This window comes from Muntiacus reevesi, chromosome 1 (assembly GCF_963930625.1).
Source record: "Muntiacus reevesi chromosome 1, mMunRee1.1, whole genome shotgun sequence".
Classification (NCBI taxonomy): Eukaryota; Metazoa; Chordata; class Mammalia; order Artiodactyla; family Cervidae; genus Muntiacus; species Muntiacus reevesi.
This window is the reverse complement of record NC_089249.1, coordinates 267,462,518-267,487,543: the sequence shown is the minus strand read 5'-3', so window position 1 is coordinate 267,487,543 and position 25,026 is coordinate 267,462,518.

The window sequence follows — 25,026 nt, the reverse complement described above, 5'->3', positions numbered from 1 at the left end:
TCAAGCAAACCTGCACAGAGTCCAGCAATAACAAACCTGCACAGAGTCCAGGTCTCGATAATTTTTCAGATTATAAAAGTCAAACTGCACTGAACCTGTTGATATGACTTGACAAACCTCATAAAGAAGAGTATGAAAATGATTAATACTGGTTTTCTAAAATACTCATTTCCCTCTACATGCAAACCAAGTGTTTCTTAGGACTCATGTGATATTCTGGAAACCTGGGAGTCATCAGAGTCATCAGCCAGCGGTCTGTTGTCTCCACCCACTCTCTTCCCGCTCTTGCCACTTCAGGAGAATATCAATAACGACTATTGGTTGTTGAGCCACGTGCCTCCCAGCTGGCAGGCACTTTGCACCTGTTATCTTGTTTATTTCCAACCACAACCTTGCGAGGTCCAACTGATGGCCCTCGGAGGACTATCCATCGCTCCTGAAACCCACTAGCTGCAACCCTTCCCTCTGTCTGCTCAGAAGACTCATTGAGCCAGCTCTCAGAAATGCTGTGCGGAAACAAACTTTCACAATTTACGATCTGCACAGTGATCTCACACGTCCTCTCACAGGTGATCCAAGAAAAGGTGCCAAACCAAACACAGGGGGGTAGATTATCGTAGCAGAGAGAAAACAAGGCAAAATGTCACGCGTCCATTTGGTGCTGTTCTTGGTTCCTGACTCTGGTGTTCAAAAGTTGGGCGATCTCAGGCTTGCAACTCTCCAAGCCTGGGAACCTCATATTCACTATTCACATCAGAATGACCACAATTTTAACCATTTTTTTTCTCTTATTGTAACAGAAGCCTATATCAGACATGCTTAGGCAAAAAGTAAGATTACCAGAGTTATACAAGCTTGTTGGAAATGTAGCTGAATTTCTCCAGAATGTTGGACCAGAAACTACCACGTATTTAGGAACATGAACAACTCCTTTTGGAGGCAGACACTCCAAAACCCATGAGAAGGGCTAAATTAAACCCTAATTTTTCCATTTAATTGTCTCATCACTTAAGTTGATTTGCTAATAGTCTGTGACCTAAGGTAGGCATTCAATAAATGGAAGCTGTTTTATCATGATTTTTTATCATTGGGAATAATTCAATAACAATCAGTGATACATTTCCTTCACAGAACTGTGATAGTATATTTGAAAATCCATTAGGTATGCCAAAGTAGGGACTTCCCGGGTGGTTCAGTGGGTAAAGAGTCCACCTGCAATGCAGGAGATGCAGGCAGATGTGAGTCCCATCCCCAGGTCAGGAAGATCCCCTGGAGGAGGGCATGGCAACCCACTCCAGTATTCTTGCCTGGAGAATTCCATGGAGAGAGGAGCCTGGTGGGCTACGATCCATAGAGTTGCAAAGAGTTGTACACAACTGAAGTGACTGTGCATGCGTGCAGAAGTAGGAGGCTTCCCTTGTGGCTCAGACAGTAAAGAGTCTGCTTGCAATGCGAGAGACCTGGGTTCAATCCCTGGGCCAGGAAGATCCCCTGGAGAAGGGAATGGCAACTCCAATATACTTGTCTGGGATGTCCCATGGACAGAAGGAGCCTGGCAGGCTACAGTCCATGGAGTCGCAAAAGTCAGACATGACTGAGCGATTAACGCCTCTATCATGCTGAACTAGTCTAGAAGAATTACTAAGAGTTCAGGCTCAGGAGATAGTTTGCTTGACTTTCAGTTCCAAACCTGCTACCTATTAGCTGTGTGACTTTAAGAACATAGTTACAGATTATGATAAGAAAATATTCATTTAATGGTGAAGATTAAATGAGATAACATGTATGAAACATTTAAACTGAGTCCTGGTGGTTACTAAGTGTTCAGTAAGTACTAGTCATAGGATTATTGTTTTAAAAATTTTATGAGTTTAAGAATAAAAAAATTCTAGGTAAACTAAAGGGATAGGAAAACTGAAAGAAATCAAAAAACAGTGTTTCAGCTACAACAAAGTGGCAGTTAATAATGGGAAAACTCAACCTAATTTTGCCCTAGTCTGTTTTTGTATTTCATTGTCCCTTTTCTTCTTTTCAGTGTCATCAAGAAAAAAGAAATGAGTAAAGTGACATCATTCAAATGGTTTACCATACTTTCTAGAGCAGCATCACCCAGGAACCTTTTGGAAATGTACATTCTCAAGCATCTCCGAGACTCACTGGATCAGAGCTGTGGTGTCCACAGGGCGCAGGGCAGAGACAGCGTGCTGTGTTTCAACAACCCTCCAAGAGACTCAGGCATGGTTAAGTTGGAGAACAGTGACTGCAAATTAGAAGCACTCATGAAAATTAAAATATAGCTCTATATTGATGTCAGGGCCCTATCCTGAAACACCTGAATCAAACCACTGAGGATGAGACAGAACAGAAACATAGATACTTTATAAAAGTAACAAAAACCTCCCCCTCCTTAGCCAAAAAAGAGAATCACTGCAATTTAACCCATTCCACACAATCCTGATGTAAGCGGCTCCAAGACCATCACCAAAGATGCCTCTGAAAAGCACGAAGATGGAAGTGGAATTGGTTTTTAAGCATCTCGAGTCCTCACACTACATCCCTCAGAGTAGGAAATGACAACCCACTCCAGTATCCTTGCTTGGAAAATCCCAAGGACAGAGGAGCCTGGTGGACTTCGGTTCATGGACTGTCAAAGAGTCAGACACAACTGCTCGCACACACACAATCATATTATAGATGTTATACTTTAATACTCTCAGATCTTCTCATCCCAGGGTAACACTTCCTCATGTGCATCTGATCCCATAAGGAAAACAGTTCTTAGATCTTTCATTCCCACTGATAGAAATCTCAATCAACCCAGAAGAACATTTTAAGTGAAATTTTATACATCAGCCAAATGAAATTTCAGACACCGGCCAAATGGAGTGCATAAGGGGACAGAGAGTCAGGGACACTTTCCACTGTATCACTTTAATTATGCAACCTACTTTCTCAGCTATGGTGAATTATAGAGCATTGATCATTTACTATATTCAGTGGCATACCTTAATGAATACTAACTCATTTCAAGACTTTTTGGCAAACCCCAGGATGAACTGAACTAACTTCTATCGTTCTAAGAAAAACTACTCGGCAGAGCAGAGGGGCCAATTGGTACATTTAAGAGCAGTGAAAACACAATCTGCAAAGATATTTAGAGGCAGTAAATGTGGAAGCACATTCTAATGTGGCCTAGAATGATAAAGTCTCTATTATGGCATGTAACAAAAATGAAGCCATTTTAAAATAATCATGTCAAAGGACCCAGTCTCCTGCTTTCAAAATAAACGTGCTGGCTTCCAGTCAACATTTGCAGGGCTTAGCAGCAGGAGGTCATTACCCTTTGACAATGTTCAGTTACACAGACATTATCTCCAATTAACAGGCTTTAACTACAAGGATTTCTCTTTTATTGAAAAGGGTGTTATTTTTTAAATAAATAACTACAGAAGTTTTTTCAGTCATCTTGTCTCAATGACTTGGATGATGACATTTACTCCTATAAACTTCCCCATACAAACACACACAAACACATGCACAAACTCATCTGAGTCAGTAGACTACTTGCACTGTCCTTGAATCCTTCTTAAAGCATGGTAGACATATATTTTAAATATTCTAATCTTTACATGGACAGTTCACAAAGACATCTTTCTCATTCCAGCAAAAAAGCAAAAAAAAAGAAACTTCCCAACGTTGATGTAGCCAAGACATTCTGCATGCTTAAAATTCCCCAAATAAAGTACAAATGAAACATTTATCAATTGTAATGTATTATGTTTTCTGTCTCGTTTCAAAAGGTATTACGGAATTCTGGATGATGGCCAGAAGCCCAGAAGAGAATTTTTAACACCCTCTCAATAGACACATTTATAGCTTTTAACTACACAGAGCACTGGTCTTATCAGTGCATAGCAGGGAAATGATTAAAATATTGCAGGCACATTTAAACTTGGTTGTCCTTAGGTGGAAATGAAGCATCATTCTGGGCTGAAACCTCCAATTATATAAGATAGGAAGTCACAGAAAGACATCAGATTCGTACACTGTCAGTCTACACGGCAGATGGTAGTGTCTGGCAATGCCTTTTATATAACAGAAAATATTATTATAAAAATATCCACAGAAGACATTTTTAGCTCCTTGACATAATATGTGCAAAAATTAGAGATTTCTATAGAAATTAGAGGTTTAATACCCAATACTATGAAACAGTAATTTTCTTTGAAATCTATGCATTAAGTATTCTGTCATTTCTTGGAGAACTTTTTATAGTTAAAAGTCATCTGGTATTTTCATCTCTCCCTCTCTTTCATTTTTTCTCTCTCCCTCCCTCTCTACCATCTATTTAAATTCAACCTAAATCTATATGTTTTTATACAACAGTCAAATCACACTATAGTGTGTTGTGGTGTGCCACAAATCACATTTTAGCCTTCCCCAATGTTATTACAAAAGAATTGCCTTTATCTCAAAGGAGATATTTCCTTATAGATGAGGTTTCTTACAGGTAGAAGTCTCCTGAGACCTACACTTTTGAGTGGCATGTTCTTAAGCATATTGCATTATATGTCAGTACAATTAGCATATTCTTCCGGATTGTAAAAAGTAACAATGGCTGACAGCTCAATATGTAAGGAAATGGTCTGTAAAACTATCTAAGAACTAGGAAACCCAGTCCTTGTGTGGAACAAACAGGAATAGCAGTTTTTGAAACTATTCGTTTGAAAATGAATGGAGGAAGCTTAGACTCCCAGATGGATCAACCATTCCTGTCTTACACTGGGACATCATGTTCAGTGTTGATACATTTCTGAGGAGCAAAGGGAACCCAGGGGGTAGTGAAAAGAGAGGAAATAGGAATGGAAATATCCTGGCCTGATTTTGGCAAAACACGGAAGATGTACCCATAGAGCAACGGTACAAAGATTTTCAAAGAATCTTACTACCTGCAGAAAGGCCCCTGTGTTCTGAGATGTGTTCTACTGCAGCGGTGCATGCTCTTGAATCACCAAAGCAGAGTCTGGTCTTCCCACCAGCACGCGCCTGGAAACGTGGTCAGTGAGCGCCACTGCATAACTAGACACAGATTCAGAATGTGCAAAACCTGCTGCTCGGTAGAATACTACAAGGCAAAAGAGCCACAGCCCAAACCTCGATTTTGGAGAATTTTATGAGGCCACCCTCTTAATTGGAAGGGTAATTCAAAGAACTGGAAGGGGTACTAGGGTGGCCTGGGAGACAGTAAGCTGTCTTCATTCCCTGCTACAGGCTTGTTATTTTGGTGTAGTTGTTTAATTTCAAAAGTAAATGCAGGGAGTAAAAATGCCCAAGATCATTTCTATAGCTAGCTCTTTGTTCTAAATTTCATATTTTGTAGGTAAGAATCATTGAAATTCAAAGATTTCCAAGTAAAGCAGGAAAGGAAAGGAAAAGGAAAGTGAAGTCACTCAGTCATGTCCGACTCTTTGCAACCCCACGGACTGCAGCCCACCAGGCTCCTCTGTCCATGGGATCCTCCAGGCAAGAGTATGGGAGTGGATTGCCATTTCCTGCTCCAGGGGATCTTCCCAACCCAGGGATCGAACCCGGGTCTCCCGCATTGCAGGTAGACGCTTTAATATCTGAGCCACCACGGAAGTAAAGCAGGAGAATGAAAAAATATTAAAGTCAATCCTTGAAATTTTGAAAACAGTGGACAAAGACATAAGCAATATCATAACTGAATATATATATGTGTGTGTATATATGTATACACATATATTTATATACACTCTCATCCTCTTTCCGCCTGTGGTCAGAGCCTAGGGAAAGGACACAGCAGCTTGATCTCAAGGGCTCCTATTACTGTCACCATCACAGACATGCTATTCATTGCAATATTTCACACCCCTCACTCTCCACACATCCTTGCATAAACCTGAGAAATCCCTGTGAATCAGAGAAGTCACTGAAAAGGGCCCAGGTAGTCTCATCATTATTAACTTAGAGCACTCTAACGCGTAACTTGACGAATCAGTATACCACCACCACACACTGAGTAATTCATACACATTCTTCTGTGTGTGCTCAGTCGCTCAGTCATGCCCAGCTCTTTGCAGCCCCACAGTTTGTAGCCCATCAGGCTCACCTGTCCAAGGGATTCCCCGGGCAAGCACACTGCCATGGGGAGCCATCTTCTGCTCCAGAGGATCTTCCTGACCCAGGAATCAAACCCATGTCTCCTGCAAACGTGCTTCTACTTCAAACCAAACTACACCCCCCAATTCCAGCTGAAATTTGATTCTAGTTACCACTATTGCCTCAAAAACTTTTTACTCTGGCAGAAGCCCTCTCACCGTAAGGACACTGGGACTAATTCACCCATATTTTTGTGCCACAATCCCTTGCCTTTGGAGACAAAGAAACATATTTCCATGAAATTCAGAGCCTTAAATATCCCATATTTATACTGAAATTCCATTATTAGAAACACATTAGATTCTACTGGAGGTTTTCTTTTATAGTACAAAGACTTCTGGGAAGGCTATCTTTTTTAAGCCCATACACGTTAGAGAGGTCACACACTTCTAGAATGACAGAAGAGAGTCAAGGACTCTGTGGCCAAGGCACAGATCATGGCAGGACAAACACAAACACCTTGAATATATTGCCCAGAATGAATTCAAACGAGCGGGTCCCTGTGGCAGGCAACTTCTGAGATAACAGATATTTGGGGGCATTTTTCTCTTCCCTGAAATAACTAGAGGATATCCTCAAAGACTGCCTTGGAAAATGCCAGTTAATCTTTGGGATAGGTATAACTTTGGATTGATCATTCATTGACATCAAAGCATTATTTATTTCCTATTTCAACTAATATTTATAACATTTATTATACTAAATATTCTTATAAGTAATCAGCATTGTGCTAGATGCCAGGTATAACATTGTACTCACCACAGAAGAGGGAAAGTATAGATTAAAGTGGATCTGTAAGAAAAAGAAAAAGAAATACATATAAAACACTGGATCTGTAGAAATAAGAATTCATTTCAAATGTTGGTCAATTCAGATGTAATGAACTCATATTGCACTGGATTATTTCTGAAAATCATAGACCTCTTAGTTAGCTAGATAACCAGCTCAACATTCTTTTCCTTTGGGTAATGACATTTCTAAAATATGATGGACAGTTTGACTTCTTAAAGTTTGATACTTATACAGAGTATACCTACCTAAAATGAAATTAAATGGGCTATCATAGTATATGACTCTGTTTCCTGACACACTCAAGAAGCACAGAAGGATCAGGTTTTTCCAAACGCTTTGGTTTAGTGCAGATGTCCAGACAAGCTGCGGGAGTGTGATCTAACAATGGACTCACCTATTGCAGTCAATCAGCTATCTCCTAAGAATCTAAGGGCTAAGAATCTAAGGGCTCCTAAGAGTCTCCTAAGGGCTCAAAGCCCTTTGTCACTGGGGAACAGAGACACGAAACTCATTCCCAGTGTGAAATATAGACGACAAGCAGACACGCACACACACAGTTAACAAAAAATCATATAAGTTCTTGTTAGTTGACAAATATCAAGAGAGCATAGGCTATGAAAACTAACTCTGGGTGGAGCATACATTCTATTTCCTATACTATGAACCTCTCAGTTGGAGTCCGCAGGAATTCCCACTCATTTTCATATCAAACTCATAACACTTGTCTTACATGTTAAAAGCCAGAAATTGTGGTTGGTTCATTAAGGTAAAAGCTATTTATGCATCTCTGTATAATCAGAGTGTAGCATAATATACTGAATCACAAAGCATGAGAAAATAAATTCTTTTTAAAAAGTGCTTCATTTAAGAACATACAGAACATAAAAAACTCTTGGTAATGCTGAGTAATACATTTTTTTGAGTTATTTAGTTGTAAGAATACGAGAGTTAACTAAAACAAATCTTATTCAAGAATGTATATGAGAATGGAAAGTACAACACACACCCTCATTTGCTCAGGAAATTTTGTACCAAAAAAATGTAAATGCTACTCTCTAGTTATCCATTGAAAGTAATATTAATATAATTTTGTCCACAGAACTATTAAAGGGATAATGAAATGGAAATTTTATTTCACTGATAAATCATGTTGTAACTCAGTCTTATATAATCTAAATTAATGATTTAGTGTCAAAAGAATTGTCAGATATTTGGTGGTTGAATAAATGTTGAGCACATATATTCTTTCAAAATACAAACATAAGCCTATTACTGTATATTTAATTTCATTTTTATGCAGTTATCCATTTTATAGTATTAAATTAAAAAAAATAAACTGTCCATCACACTTTTTAGCAATGCAACCAACAAAACTAATTACAAATATATAGATAATATACAGATAGTGTGTTTATATATATAATATATATTGTGTGATAATGTGTGTATTTATATGTACATATGTGTATTTAAAGACACAGAGAGAGAGAGGTATGACTATAAATTCACTGTAATTGCAAATGGAAAAAGAAATGGGAAATTCCAAAATGCAACATTCCCTTCTACATTCAAACAGCCAAATTCTACCATTTTTTTCTTTACAAAATTTCTAAAATCCATCTGTTCCATGATGAAATATACATTTTATCCTACTTTCAAACATACTAAATATTTCATTTCTTACATCACAGCCTCTTTGAATGCAGGGAAATGTTAAACATGTGTCTGGTCAGGCCAAAATTATGGAACGGGTAGAACAGGCCTTTCTCTTTCTGTCTCCTTATCTCAGCCTGCCTAACTGTCACTTCCACCTCATCCCGATTGTCGATGCTTTAGGCTTCCGTATGGCTTCACAGAAAGTCCATGTGCATTCCCCTTCTAGGCTAACACCCCCTAGTTGTTTGTATTTATTTCTCTTTCTAGATAGTCTTCTTATTGAACCCACTAATCGGATCTCAATCTATATAGAATGCAGTTTAAATCATCACACAAACTACAGTGAAATGTTAATAACTGCAAGAATGAAATCAACTCCTAGAGATATTTATATTTTAAATGCTGAGTATTTCTCAATAAACAAAGCGTTAATTTAACACCGCCTTGGCACTGGCTATGTAGCATTGGCTCGGAGCAGATTGTTCTTGTTCTTAAGGAGTTGGCTTGGTGCTTGGGTTGGTGGAGATATTGCTAATAAGAAACACTTTGAGCTAAGTTGTCACCCTCTGATTCCAATCCAGTGGGATTTTCAGTTAGAAACACTCAGGGTGGGATGAAGTAGGTAGAAAAATCTTCAGTAAGGATCTGAGTCTTTAACAGAACCTTGATGAATACTCCGATCTGAAAAGGCAGAGCCTTTGATTGAGGTTATTTTCAAAGCTAGAAAGAGCATTGGGACTTCCCTGGTGGTTCAGTGGTTAAGACTTCACATTCCAAAGCAAGGGTTACATGTTCGATCCCTGGTCAGGAAGCTAAGAGCCGTATGCTTCACAGACAAAAAAACCAAAACATAAAGCAGAAGCAATACTGTAACAAATTCAATAAAGACTTTAAAAAAATTTTTTTAAGCTGGAAAGAACATAAAGAAAAGGACTGATATAGGCAATAAAATAGCTTGTGCAAGGGTACAAGAGACACTTGGGAGGTTGGACTAATTGAATGAGACATCTGCTAGCCAGCCAGATCAGCAGATTCACCCCATGGGTTAAAGCAGATGAGGGCTATATCTGTGAGGAAAGTGTACCATAGTGCAGTGAAAAATAAATTCAGGTAAGTAGGGTGAAATGTTCATCTTCTATTGCTGTTTCCTTTCTGGAGGCCACAGGAATAATCCTTTTCCTTACATTTTTCAGCTTCTAGATGCCGCCCTCGCTCTTTAGCCCACTGAAGATGCCTATGATGTAATCCTTGGAACCTGGAACTATGCTACCTACATGGCAAATGGGACTGTGTGAAGTAAGTTTGGAACCTTGATATAAAAATATTATTCCAGATTAGCCAGCCAGGTCCAATCTTATCACAAGGGTCCTTAAAATCAGTGAAATTTCCCTCATTTCGGTTCAGTTCTGTTGCTTAGTCGTGTCCAACTCTTTGCGACACCACGGACTTCGGCACGCCAGGCCTCCCTGTCTATCACTAACTCCCAGAGTTTACTCAAATTCATGTCCATCGAGTTGGTGAAGCCATCCAACCATCTCATCCTCTGTCATCCCCTTCTCCTCCTGCCTTCAATCTTTCCCAGCATCAGGGTCTTTTCAAATGAGTCAGTTCTTCGCATCAGGTGGCCAAAGTATTGGAGTTCAGCTTCAGCATCAGTCCTTCCAATGAATATTTAGGACTGATTTCCTTTAGGAAATTTTCCTAGTTATGTTCAAAAGGAGATATGACCATAAGAAAATGGTCAGATAAATGAAATATATTTGGCTGTGAAGTTAGAGGAAGGGAGCCAAGATCCAAGGAATGTGAGCAGTTTTTCTTTCCTGGAAAGGCAAGTAAATGGACTGCCCCCTGAAAGCGAAAGTGAAGTCGTGAAGTCGCGTCTGACTTTTGGACTCCATGGACTGTAGCCTACCAGGCTCCTTCTCTGTCCATGGGATTTTTCCAGGCAAGGGTACTGGAGTGGGTTGTCATTCCCATCTCCAGGCGGACTGCTCCCTAGAGCATTCCAAAAGAACAGCAGCCCAGTCCATTAACTGGACTGTAGCCCAGAGAGACACATGCCAGGATTCTGATCTACAAAAATGGAATATAACAAATCTGTGTTGTTTTTAGCCAAAGAAAAGGAGAAGCATACCTAAGTGCTGAAATGGAGCTTCCCTGATAGTTCAGTGGTAAAGAAGCCACCTGTGATTCAGGAGACATGGGTTCAATCCCTGGGTCGGGAAGGTCCTGGGGAGTAGGAAAGGGCAACTCGCTTCAGTATCCTTGCCTGGGAAACCCCATACATGGAAGAGCCTGGTTAGCTACAGTCTGTGGGATTTCAATGAATCTCAAAGGACTTAGTAACCAAACAACAACAAGCAAAGTGCTAAGATGAGTGAATATTACCTACCAATTCCCGCTCTCCTCTTCAACAGTGTTTGCCACCCCCAGTGTTACGAGCTGAGTAAGAGCCCGATAAATAGTTGTATATTTATTTTCATTGATTCTGAACTATGATTATTCTGAAGTCTTTCATACATTTGTAGTGAAAATATCATAAAGGTATACATAATATTATCATAAAAGATAGAACCAACCTCGCAAAAATAAAATTTCTAGAACAAGAAAATCTTTCAGCAAATCAGTCTTCAAATAAAACATATTTGATACTGATTTGCTTTTTTTTTATTATAAGGAAAACAAGATACAAAGAAAATAAGCTACTTAAAATGTTAAAGTTGGTGAGTGGCAAATCTGAGATCTGAACCTGCAAAGTGCATTTGTTTTCTTAGATTTGGATAGCATACCTCCACCCTAGGAAAATCATCCCCTGACTGTCTAATACATTTTACTCCTAAGTCATGCAGAAAAGAAAGGATGGGAAAGTGAAGAGGAGCCAACACAGAAAGTTTTGCAAGTCTGGGGGATTTATATCAATGTAAACTCAGAAGAGAAGCCACAGAGGTCAAGTCATCTTTGCCCTTTGTTACAAATCAATGTATAAAAGTCATTCCTACTCACAACTCTACTTCCGTGCCATCTTCAGAAAGCTTACTGCGCCAGCCACAGAGCGGCCCTCAGACCTCCTTTCAAGGAGGACTTGCCACAGGAGTGCTGTCAACCGAGAACCACTAGCCACAGCACTTCTGGAGTCCACCCTGGTCTTTACCATGAGAGCACACTTTCCCTGGGCAGCTCCGCCCGGTGACGGCAGAAGGGACAAGTTCTAGGACCTGGCCGTTTTTGCCCATCACAGGTCCTTCTTCTAGGCACTTCTCCTCCGGAGCTTATCACTGGGCCAGCGGACACCTTGTCTGGAAAACACTGTTTCCTTTTCTTCTTCTAAAATTACTTTATTGAAGTATAGTTGATTTACAATGCTGCATTAATTTATGCTATACAGCAAAGTGACTCAGTTATACATATACAGACATTCTTTGTAAAATTCTTTTCCATTATGGTTTGTCGCAGGATATCAAATACAGTTGCCTAAGCTATACAGCACGGAGACGGCAATGGCACCCCGCTCCAGTACTCTTGCCTGGAAAATCCCATGGATGGAGGAGCCTGGTGGGCTGCAGTCCATGGTGTCACTAAGAGTTGGACACGACTGAGCGACTTCACTTTCACTTTTCACTTTCATGCATTGGAGAAGGAAATGGCAACCCACTCCAGTGTTCTTGCCTGGAGAATCCCAGGGACGGGGGAGCCTGGTGGGCTGCCGTCTATGGGGTCACACAGAGTCAGACACGACTGAAGTGACTTAGCAGCAGCAAGCTATACAGTAGGACCTTGTTGTATATCCATCTTGTATGTTCAGTTCAGTTCAGTTCAGTCCAGTAGCTCAGTCATGTCCGACTCTGTGCGACCCCATGAATCATAGCACACCAGGCCTCCCTGTCCATCACCAACTCCTGGAGTTTACCCAAACTCATGTCCATCTAGTCAGTGATGCCATCCAACCATCTCATCTTCTGTCATCCCCTTCTCCTCCTGCCCCCAACCCCTCCCAGCATCAGGGTCTTTTCCAATGAGTCAACACTTTGCATCAGGTGGCCAAACTATTGGTGCTTCAGCTTCATCATCAGTCCTTCCAATAAACACCCAGGACTGATCTCCTTTAGGATGGACTGGTTGGATCTCCTTGCAGTCCACGGGACTCTCAAGAGTCTTCTCCAACACCACAGTTCAAAAGCATCAATTCTTCAGTGCTCAGCTTTCTTTATAGTCCAACTCTCACATCCATACATGACCACTGGAAAAACCATAGCCTTGACCAGATGGACCTTTGTTGGCAAAGTGATAACTCTGCTTTTTAATATGCTGTCTAGGTTGGTCATAACTTTCCTTCCAAGGAGTAAGCGTCTTTTAATTTCATGGCTGCAATCACCATCTGCAGTGATTTTGGAGCCAGAAGAATAAAGTCTGACACTGTTTCCACTGTTTCCCCATCTATTTCCCATGAAGTGATAGGACCAGATGCCATGATCTTAGTTTTCTGAATGTTGAGCTTTAAGCCAACTTTTTCACTCTCCTCTTTCACTTTCATCAAGAGGCTTTTTAGTTCCTCTTCACTTTCTGCCATAAGGATGGTGTCATCTGCATAGCTGAGGTTATTGATACTTCTCCCAGCAATCTATATCTGCGAACACCTCCTGGTGGATTAGTCAGTAAGAATCCTCCTGCAATGTGGGAGACTGGGGCTCGATCCCTGAGTTGGGAAGATCCCCTGGAAGAGGGCATGACAATCCACTCCAGTATTCTTGCCTGGAGAATCCCCATGGACAGAGGAGCCTGGCAGGCTACAGTCAATGGGGTCACAAAGAGTCAGACATGACTGAGCGACTAAGCACACAGCACAGCTAACACCAACCTTTCAATCCACACCTCCCCAGGTCCTTGGCAACCACAAGTCTGTTCTCTACCTCTATGAGTCTGTTTCTCTTTCATAGATAAGTTCATCTGTGTCATATTTTAGACTCCATGTTTAAGTCATGTCATATGGTATCTGTCTGTCTTTGAGTTACTTCACTTAGTATGATAATCTCTAGGTCCATTCATGTTGCTGCAAATGGAATTATTTCACTCTTTCTTGTGGCTGAATAACATTCCATCACGTATATGTATGAACCCTGCCTTCTTTATCCATTCACCTGTGAATGGACATTTAGGTTGTTTCATGCCTTGGCTATTGTGAAGAGTGGGCAGCCATCTGAGACTCTTTCCATCGAATTCTCCATCCCATCTCCTTCATTTCACAGATGTCAGACCTGCATCATAGTCTGAAGTCTTTCCCTTCACCTCCTTCCTCTTCTCTTAGCTTCAATGCATCCTACCTCCAATGCATCTTCTGTACTTGTGACTCAGTCTTGGTCCCAGCTTCCACTGCTCCTGAATAGATACTCCAATGACTACAGGAAGTTTGGGAGAACATTTCCCTAACACCCGCGGGTGGCTCAGCCAGTAAGAATCCTCCTGCAATACAGGAGACCTGGGTTCGATCCCTCAGTTGGGAAGATACCAAAATAAACTAAAACATGCTTTAAAATAACATGGCTACTATGCCTCCTATGCAAATCAATTGCTGGTGACCAGGATTTTCTGCTCAGCAGGTGGCCACCTGGATGCATAGTCAATGTTGTTCCACCAGAGCATCACAGGAGAGCCACATTGGTGGTAACAAGAGTGAAAACTATCTATAAATACTCCCAGTCTCTTTGCCAGAAAAGCTGGTGTGTTCCGTTGTTTCTTCCATACCTGCAAAGAACAACCTGTGCCTTTATTTCCATCTGTTGCTTGTGAGAAAATCAAACCTGTGTTTCCTCAACTGAGCACATTTCCAGCCTTTGCTTATATTAATATGTCCTGTCCCTTCCCTCATTTTATTAACACAGAAATGAATTATGAGCCACCAGAGGAGCTATCATACTTAGTGCTATATCTGAAATCACTTCCAGATTATGATTTCTTCTCCAAAATAACCCTAATGCTATTTACAATAATCATGCATATAAGCCTGTGGTTGAATTTTACCTGAACCACTTCCTAGTTCTATTATAAACTTTTGTTTTTCCTTTGCTTTCAACATGGCATATGTGCTTTTTTTTATACTCTAGTAAAGCAACTTGACAGTTGGTAGCTGTCTGACTGTTTATTCAACATATGTACCACTTAATGCACAGGTCTCAGTGAGACAGTCCCCAAAGTCGATCCAACTGGGATAAAAGTCAACAAATAGAGCTTTGCAGGGAGTGCATTGACTTGGGGAGAGTTAAGTATTTGAAAGGTGTTTAGCAGTTAAGATTTAAGTCTAATGTCATAAGAATTTACAGGGTCAGCATCTCCCCCAGCACAGCACATCCTCTGGATTTCACAGAGCAGCTCCATATGTTAGGAAATCACCTTTTTAATTAGATCTCTGTAGCCTCATTCTATGTTACCACTGTCACAAGTCTTGGATAAAATCCTATTCTCAGGAAACCTTTCAGTAAACAGTTAGCTGTAGGTTCTTGCAAGAAGATATTGAGACAGATTCTCCCAGATTGCAAGTGATTTTAAATTAGCTTCTCTGGAAAGTGGTGGGTGTGGTGTTATTTCAACATCCTCATCTGTTACCTGAGTCTTTTCCCCAAGGAAAGCAAAATGTGCTCAGCAGTGTGCATTTCTGAAAGTGGAATTGGTTAGGGAGCTCTGTGGCCTATTCTGGCCTGTCTGGACTAGCAGATGGGATGAAACAGAAATTCCCACCTCATTTTGACCATTAGGACTGCTCGAGTGTGAATCCATCTGAGAAGCAGAGATTCCTGAAAATTTAGACATGATCAAGGGAGAAGGAAGTGAATGGAAAGTTACACATGAGGAGCAGAAAAGAAAGTGAAAGTCGTTCAGTCGTGTCCAAATTTTTGCAACCCCCTAGACTATGCAGTCCATGGAATTCTCCAGGCCAGAATGCTGGAGTGGGGAGCTGTTTCCCTTCTCCAGGGGATCTTCCCAACCCAGGGATCAAACCCAGATCTTCCACATTGCAGGCGAATTCTTTACCAGCTGGGCCACCAGGGAAGCCCTATTTTGTACCAAGTCTGTTAAATAGATTTTCAGATGCTATCCTCCCAAAAGACCCTAAAGGGAAAGAGTGCTAATATTTTCACTTTTTTAGATGAAAAAATAATCAAAGCTGAGTGCAAAATGACTTCCCCAAGGTGACAAACATAAGCAACAGCACTGGTCAGATTCAAGCCCCAACTGTGTATGAAACCAATGTCCTGTTCTTAAGCAAGGTGGTATGCTGTCTACCAGTAGTACAGTTAATAATCAAGATGCTTTAGAACTTTGGTAGAAATTGCAGGACCACCAAAATGAGGTTCTTTTGGACCCAGAGTTAGCCTAGGTTCCAGAGATAAATTAACATCTAAAGTCATCAACTCTTCAATTCAGTCTATCAGTGTGATACCGTGATTTATAATAATAAATCTGTATCTGGTCTTATCTTTGGTTCCTGGATCACACTCCCAAAGCCCTTGAAATTGCCTAAGGGTAAAGGGTAAAGCCTCCCGGGTGGCTCAGAGGGTAAAGCGTCTGCCTGCAATGCAGGAGACCCAGGTTCAATCCCTGAGTTGGGAAGATCCCCTGGAGGAGGAAATGGCACCCCACTCCAGTACTCTCGCCTGGAAAATCCCATGGACGGAGGAGCCTGGTACAGGCTACAGTCCATGGGGTCGCAAAGAGTTGGACACGGACTGAGCGACTTCACTTTTACTTTCTTTCTTTCAAAGAGCAAGGAGGGTATCTTTTATTATGTTAAATAATGCCTTTTGGAAATTAGAATGGGGGCTGGTTGCCAGCGGAGCCAATCCTGTGATTAGAAAGTTGGAACTTTTGGCCCACCCCCCCATCTAGGGAAGGGAGAGGAGCTGAAGGTGGAATTTAATCTCCAATGGCCAATAATTTAATCAATTACGCCTGTGTAATGAAGCCTCCCTAAAACCCCAAAGGACAGGTGGGAGAACCTCTGGAGGCGCTGGGAGAGGGAGGCGCCTGGAGAGAACCCAGAAGCTCTGCACCCTTTCCCCTGTCTTACCCTATGCATCTCTTCCATCTGGCCGTTTCTGGGCTACGCCCTTTATAATAAACTAGTGATCTAAGAAGTAAAATGTTTCTCTGAGTTCTGTGAGCCTCTCTAGCAAATTAGTCAAACCCAAGATGGAAGTCGTGGGAACCTCTCATTTATAGCCGGTTAGTCAGAAATATAGGTAACAACATAAGCTGACATCTTGAGCCGGAGGGTTTTACTGGAACCTCCAACTTGTAGCCAGCGGGTCAGAAGCACAGGTAACACCTATGTTGTGGGGGCGGGGGTAGGAGGTGTTCTCCTAGGGCTGAGCCCTTTTCCCCTGTGGAAAGAGAAAGTGTTAGTCATCAGTCTTGTCCCACTCTTTGCGACCCCATGGACTGCAGCCTGCCAGTCTCCTCTGCCCATGGAATTCTCCAGGCAAGAATACTGGAGTGGGTAGCTATTCCCTATTCCCTTCTCCAGAGGATCTTCCCAACCCAGGGATCAAACCTGTGTGTCTTGCATTGTGGGCCGATTGTTTACCATCTGAGCCACCAGGTAGATAGTGTCAGAATTGATCTGACTTGTAGGACCCCTAGTCGGTATCCAGAGAGTTGCTTGCTGGCTCTGTGAGGGAACCATCTTCTCCACCCATGCCCCATGCCCTGACCACCAACACCAAACTGTAATTTGGTGGGTAGAATAAAAAAGAATCGGACAAAAAAAAATGTTTCTTTTTCATATTCATAGTCCTCACACATTCTGGATCATACTGCTGCCACTAAGCTCAGCTCATCATCTTCTATGAACATGGAGGTATCCTCTCTTGGCAGCTGCCACATGCCAGGCAGACAGACCAAGCATGCCTGGAGTTTTTAGCCCTTCCCTATACTTTCAAATTTGAATAAAATCCCTCATCTCTGGACATGGGGTCTGGCACACCACAGCCTGCACCCAAAGTGGCTGGCATGCAAAGGAGCTATATGATACAATATGCAAATGATGACGATGGAATAGAGAGATAGAACTGTTGATCTGGACTTCCTGCCATATAGGAAAGAAGAAAAAGAAAAGCAAACAAAAACTGGTTAAACTCTTAGATTTCCTAAGACTTCTAGCCAAATGCATTATTAACTGATACAGATTCTTAATTCTGTATATTGAGTGACAACTCTTGAAATTCATGATTTCACATGTGGAACTTATCTAACAAAGACATTGACTTCAATCTTATAAAAATAGGAAAAAAAATTTTTTTTAAAGAAATCTCAACTAAAATAGCAGAGCAGAAGTGGAATGGGCAGTAAGTTGATACATCACATAAGCCACAGATTATAAACATAACAAGCATGGAATAAATAGTATCTCCCCTACTTTGCAAATAAGAACTGACAGCTAAGAAAGCTAAATATTTTCTCTGTAGTATTATAGTTAAATAGTTGAGCCAGTATGCAAATACAAGTGTTGCAAGGTTTTAATGTACATTTTCGTTGCTATAAATCTTTCTTTCCCAAATGTGTATTTGGGACAGTGATGAAATTTTTAATAAAAGTTTTACATTAATCATTATAATGAGACAAAATTGGTTTTAGAATCATTGGCTCTAGTTCTGCATTCTTTCCCAGAGTCTCTAATTTTCCAATTTATGTTATAAATATAAAAAAAAGAAGTCTACATTTATTTCAACAGGGACCCCCTTCTCCCCCCAAGAATATGACATCTTATAAAACACTGGTATCCCAAAGAACAAAGTTTGGGAAAGTTGTATCAGCATAACTACATGTATTTAATATTTATATGATATTAATATATCCAAGTCCATCACTTACTACAATGATTTATACCTACAACACATACACATATACACCTCTATCTATCTATCTAGATATATATTACATACGTCCAACAATCTTTAGGCTTGATTCTTAGAAGGGGTCAAATGTCTTTTTTGTATAATGCCCTATGTACCTCAATTTCTCGATATATATTAAACTCTAGGGAAGCCCATATTAAACTCTAGTTCCTTATTGTCCATATTAGAATTTTCCAAGAAGAAATAAATGTGGGAAGGGTTTACTAACTTGTTCAATTTGATGTAGTAGGTCTACAGTTGAAATGAGACTGCAATTTCTACTTTAAGTGTATTCTTCCAGACACTGGACAATCCTTCAGTAGTTTATTCAAGCTAATTTGTGAGGTCTGAAAAGTGAGGGAGAAAAGAAAGTAGATAATATTTAATTTCAAAGGACAATGCTTCCTAATTTCCTCTTTGGGGTAAGAGAGGAAACCATGAAACTACTATAGTGTGAACTATCACTTGGAAGAAATCATCTACATTTAAGACTAATTAAAATATCAGCATTTCAATTAGCATGGATGTTTATTTTCAGCTTTGCAAGTTTACTACAGCAGTCATATGGTCATAATGGCGATGGAGCTCTTATTTTAATTATGAGTTTTGCTTCAGCAGAAAGAAAATTGTAGACTTATCGAGCTCTAATAGATAACAAGAAAAGAAGAGTTCAGACTCTAGATAGTACAATGGCATTTCCCCAAACAGATCTTTTCCTTTCAAGCACCAGATCAATAAATGACCCTTTTGATCAGAGAACAAACTAAAACCTCCTCTATATTTTGCTTGTTACTTTCATTTCTCCCTTAAAAAAAGATGAAGCCACTTAAGTGGCAGACCACAAAAGCACTAGGGCACTTTCATCCTAGCAAAGAGTTCAAAAAGTAAATAAAACTTTTTTGGAACTTGTATTCAAGAACAAAGCTAGCACCCAGTAGTAGCTCAATATGCCTTGGGGGTTAGGGGTTTATTCAAAGCATCAAGAATCGGTATTTCCATGTAGACATATAAGTGATCTAAATAGCATTCATAGGACTTTAAAAGCCTTTTTGAAATAAAAAGCAGAGCAAACTACAAAAGTATAAATTCTAAGTTTCCCTATGTTATTCCTACTTTGTAGAGCATCTGGTCAGGATGGGGGCTGCCAGGACATCACGTATCAATCACATATGAAAGAATACACTGGTGCACGTGACCACGGCACTGAAATAGACTAATGAGAACCCAGCGGCGCGCCTCTCCTTTTCAATTAGCTCTCTGTCCATCTTCACAGGAACCCACGGGGGAGGGAAACTTCGTGGGTATTTGACACTACTGGCAGATCCTGGTCTTAATCTACCAAAATACAATCTAGTAAAAGGAAGTGTAAATGCCAAAAAGTAAAAAAGGAACACAACACAGGTATCTATGGCAAGGACTGACACACCCTTTGGCAGCCAAACTGGATATTTTGGTAGAAGATGAATGATTAGGGTAAAAAAAGAAAAGAAAAAAAAGCTCTCTGCGAGGCTGACAATTCTATTTTCTAAGAGGCAATATGGAGTGTTTAGTGCACAATGGGTTAAGGAGATTAAATATGAACACTATTAATAAATATTACTTTTGAATATATCTTAAGTGTGAAGAGAAAGTACAAAAATCTCCCTACCTCCAGCGTCTATCACACTGACAAAATAAAGAAGCATCTACTCAATGGTTTATTTAGTTCATGTCCTCTACATTACTGAACAGGCAAAGCTACTGAGAATACAGACTAGCTTAAGTTCCACATATTGTGATCACCTATTATTTATTTCCTCTTGGCCTTAAGAAGACCCAATATACCTATTTTGCTCCCACAATCACAGATAAACTCACCCACACAACCAAAATCTAGTTGTGGGGGGTGGGAGGAAGCTTAGATATTTATATGGAAAATGTGCCCTGAGGAAAAAAAAAACACTCTAATGTCAGAACTGAAAAAATGACAATTTTGTATTTGAGCATTTCTTCCTGGAAATGTTAATTGCAAAATGTGCCAGCTAAGATTTGCTCCCTCGTTACCAGCACATGTGTATCTCATTTGCTCCTTTGTCTTGCTTAACATCTACACTGCTGTCTCTGTGAATGATGTTCTTGAATTACTGCTCTTTCCAAATTCTTTTTCCTCTACTTTCCAGCTTTCCTAGTTCTCAGGTTTCAGCCTCTGTAGTTCCCCTTGCCTGATACTCCTTCTGGAATTCTAGCTTTGTAAAATACTAGAATTTTACAAATCCTACAGTGAAGGGCTGTAGGATTTTTCCCCTCCACTTGTATACTGCCAAGGGACTCTTTTTGAAGACCTTACTTTCACCATCAAGAACTAGGGAGGCAGACCCAGTGGCCTTAAGGGATTTAATTAGAGTTCACCAAGTTAGAATCTCCAAGCTCTCAAAGACCTAATTTAAATACAAGTTCACTGATTTTTTTCCAACTATTTCTTAGACCCTTGTTAAAATTTCAGGTTATTAAAGGGAACATCCCGCGTTTTGCAATACACAGAAAATAAACCTGTGTTATGCAGAATCTCAAACATCCTCTCGGTGCAAAGAGCAAAATTTTGCCAATTGCTAGGAAAATAATAAGGAATTAGCATATACATTATTAAAATGATAGTGGAATTTTGCTGATCATTATCAATTACATTTATGTGGGTAGCATACTAGGAAATAAACATTGGTTATAGATTAGTAAAAGAAAAGACATAATTTAATGTATAAAATGACTGCTATCATGACTGCTCTTTACTTTAGGTGGTGTTACATCCCTTTTGTTAAGCTGTCAGCCAGAACCTTTGTGAAAAAGTGATGACAAATCATATCAATTTAAAAAATCTTTTCTGGTCAATCAAACCTCTTTTATATATGGTTATGATAGGAGTGTCATATATAATTCAATTTCTAATTGACAGCATTGCAATTTCATAAGAAAAAAAAAATCCTGGTCTTTTCTTGCCCTTTCCTTTCTATGTTAAGAATTATGTCTTAAATAGACATTCTAACTAGAGACTGGCTTAAAACATGAATTGACTATGATGTCAAAACTTAAATAACTAACTACATTAAAATCCACATAGCTTTGGTATGAATAAAAACAGCAACACTAGAAGGTGCCAGAAAGCCAGATGCCACATAAGTAGGAAAAATGGACAAAAAGAAAAGCTAACAGGTTGCTTCAAGAGCATTTAATTGTTTAAGCCTCCTTGGAAAGATAACTCAAAATAGAAGGAATTCATAGAGGGAAGAGAGATGGAAAGAAAATGAAAACTTTGCCACCTTTTGATTTGAGGTACAATTTATAAGACATTTCAACATTGTTTTGTTGCTTTTTTTAAATAGCCACCAGGAAGAACATTTCCTAGTGAAATAATTATGAAAACTCTATAACGGTTCTCTTTTTTGAGTATTTCTTCACTTACATCCCTGTAGTATTATGACATAATTAGCATAGTAGCTTTCTCAAAGTTAGCTTTCACTATGGCTTTAATAACTGGATGGAAGACCTGTGTCTTTCAGAGAGTTACTGGTGAAACACAGAATTTAGGTCATCTGTAAACTTTGGATATTTTATTATTTATATGCTTGAGAGGGCATAAAATGTTAGCTATTTCTCCATCTAGTATTTCATTCACTTCATTCTTCCAAAAATATGGCAGTAGAGATACAAATATGAAATATTTTATGTAATTTTCACTGTAAGTCATCATATTTTAAACCTGATTATTTTGGCATTACTGCACAGAAAAATAGCAAAATTATTGTCTTATAAAAGCACACTAATTCTCACTTACAACATCACAAAACTAGTTTATTGGTATAAATTCACATGAATTCCCACGATGAGATTTTTTCATAATTTAAAATTTTAAGTTATGGTTTATAATGATCACCCTGGAGCAGTAAAGGAAAATCTGTTTCTTTAGTAGATGTACTAAAAATTCTTTCCATTTGCTTTCCACCAAAAGATCATGCTTAAGTACTTCCATTAAATATAAAATATTTTTCAGGTTTGCCTTGTTATTTAATGAAATTCAAAATCAGTTTGCAAAAGCAATCGCCCCATTCCCCCAACCCTCCAAAAAATCTTGTCATTTTATGACAAACAGATTTCCTGAGAGATGGAAAACATTCACTGTGAAAATTGCTATATTTATCCTTGAGACATATTTGGTAAAATTCACTAATTTGCCCAGTGCATAATTTCAGTATGTTCATGGAAAAAACAAACTGTCTCACCAATGACTTTAAAAGAGAATCCCTCTGCTCTTAGAATTCGATGGAAGCAAGTGCTATGTAAATACTAATGATTGAGTATGATGTTTCCAGGCAGCGAGAAGGAAAATGCTTATTTTGGTCACACACACACACACGCACACACATGTGTGTATGTAATCTTTTTAAGAAAGGCCTTCATAATACAGTCTTAAAAACAAAACAATGGCTGACAAGGAAACATTTAAGTCAGAGACAAAGATTGAGAAAAGAAAGCACAATGACTAGTTTTCTTTTCTTGTTTCTTGTTTTGTTTCGTGACTGCTTTTCTAAACCACATAGGTCAGATGCTATTTGCCCCTCCAGTGGTCTCTTCCAGTGGAACTTTGTTTTAATTTGATGTTGTAACATATTCTTTAATAATACACTAAAAATCAAGCACAGGCTACCTTTGGTTCCCTGTGATGTATTTTTTTAATTGTAGATAGGCTGGTTTATAAGAAGCAAATGAATTTCCCAAATATGAAGTTGAACATGGGCTTTCACCTTGGAATGGTACTCCAGTCTCCCATCATAGAAGAGCTTATACACCTCATATCATGACCAGATTGCCTTTTGCACATTATAAAGTAAATGCCACTAAACATTTTATTTAATTTAAAATAAACATAGAATCCAATTTTTTCATTTGATTTGATTACTGATATAAAGGTTAGTATTGCACATTCCTCTAAAATATTGTGTAATAGACTTCACAAAGAATTATCAACAAAACATAAACACATGAAAAGAGTTGTAATTTAACTGTTTCTTCTGCTTATAATTCCAGTGTCTAATGAGGCAGGAAAAGGTAGATAATTGAATGATATCATGGCCATAAGGGATATAGAATGTAATTTAATTCTTTGCATAACAAAATGTAGTGAGCAAACCAAGTATAGTTGCTATAAACTAAATGTGGACCTCCCTCCCCCAGTTGACATGTTGAAATCCTAGCATCCAATGTGATGGTATTAGGAGGTGGGCCTTTGGGAGGTATTAATAGGTTATGAGGGTGGAGCCTTTTAGTGTCCTGATAAAAATGACCCTAGAGAGTTCTCTTGCCCCTTCTGCAACAAGAAAGCCATCTGTGAACCAAAAAGCAGCTATCACCAGACAATTTGCCAGTGCCTTAATCTTGGACTTCCCAGCCTCCAGTACTGTGAGAAATAAATTTTCTGTTGTTTATAAACCATTCAGTCTATGGTATTTTGTTATAGCAGTTCAAACAGACTAAGACAATACCAAGAACTTAAATCATGTACATCTCTGAAAAATACCTACTTTTGTAAAGAAAATCCCATCCTACATATCTGCCTCTTTTCACTAGGGTATTTGAACATACATAATTCTTACTATATCTTAACCAACTGAAAAAGGTAATTAAAAAATAATCAATGCACAAAGTAGGAGATGTGAAATTGGAAAATCATAAAGCTTCATAAGCATGGGCGCAGATGTTATTGTGGAGAGTAAGGATTAAAACTCTCCTGTATTTTTTATTTAAGATTCTGTCAAAATGCTCAAACCAAAACACAGAGAGAGGACCCAGAGAAAGTCCACAGCTCAAGACTGAAATCATAGAAGAGCTTCAAATAGAGATAGGCTAACTGGATGGTAAAAGTTTAAAACAATATTGTTTACAGTCTAGGAAACTGCTGGTTATGGTAGATAAAATATTTTGAACATAAACATGAAGGAATAAAACTCAAAATATATCTAAGATCTATGAGTTTTCCATAGAGTCCTTACTGTCTTCAATTTAATTCTGGGTTCCTGCGTTACCATTTGTACAAATTAACTTGATTTTAGAGAAAAAAATAAACCTAGAAGCTACAAAAATAGCCAGTCGGAGTCCTCAGGCCTCTTGCATGTATCCTTCCTCACTTTGTGTTTATGATTGACGACCAATATGTGAGATTTATGATTAAAACCCTCATTTTTAATGTCTTAATTTAACATTTACTGATAGATTCATATCAAATATACCAAGACTATCATTATTTTCGTCTGATATCATAGCAGACAAAAACCTGAACTAACCATAAAAAACTGCCAACCCAGCAGTTTTCTTATAGTTTACTTCTTCTTGTACTATTAGTATTGCCTTCAATATGAACTTTCTATACAGGATTTTTTTCCTAATTCTCTAGTAATCTTTGGAGATTTAACTCTCTGCCATAAGGGTGGTATCATCTGCATATCTAAAGTTATTGATATTTCTCCCTGCAATCTTGATTCCAGCT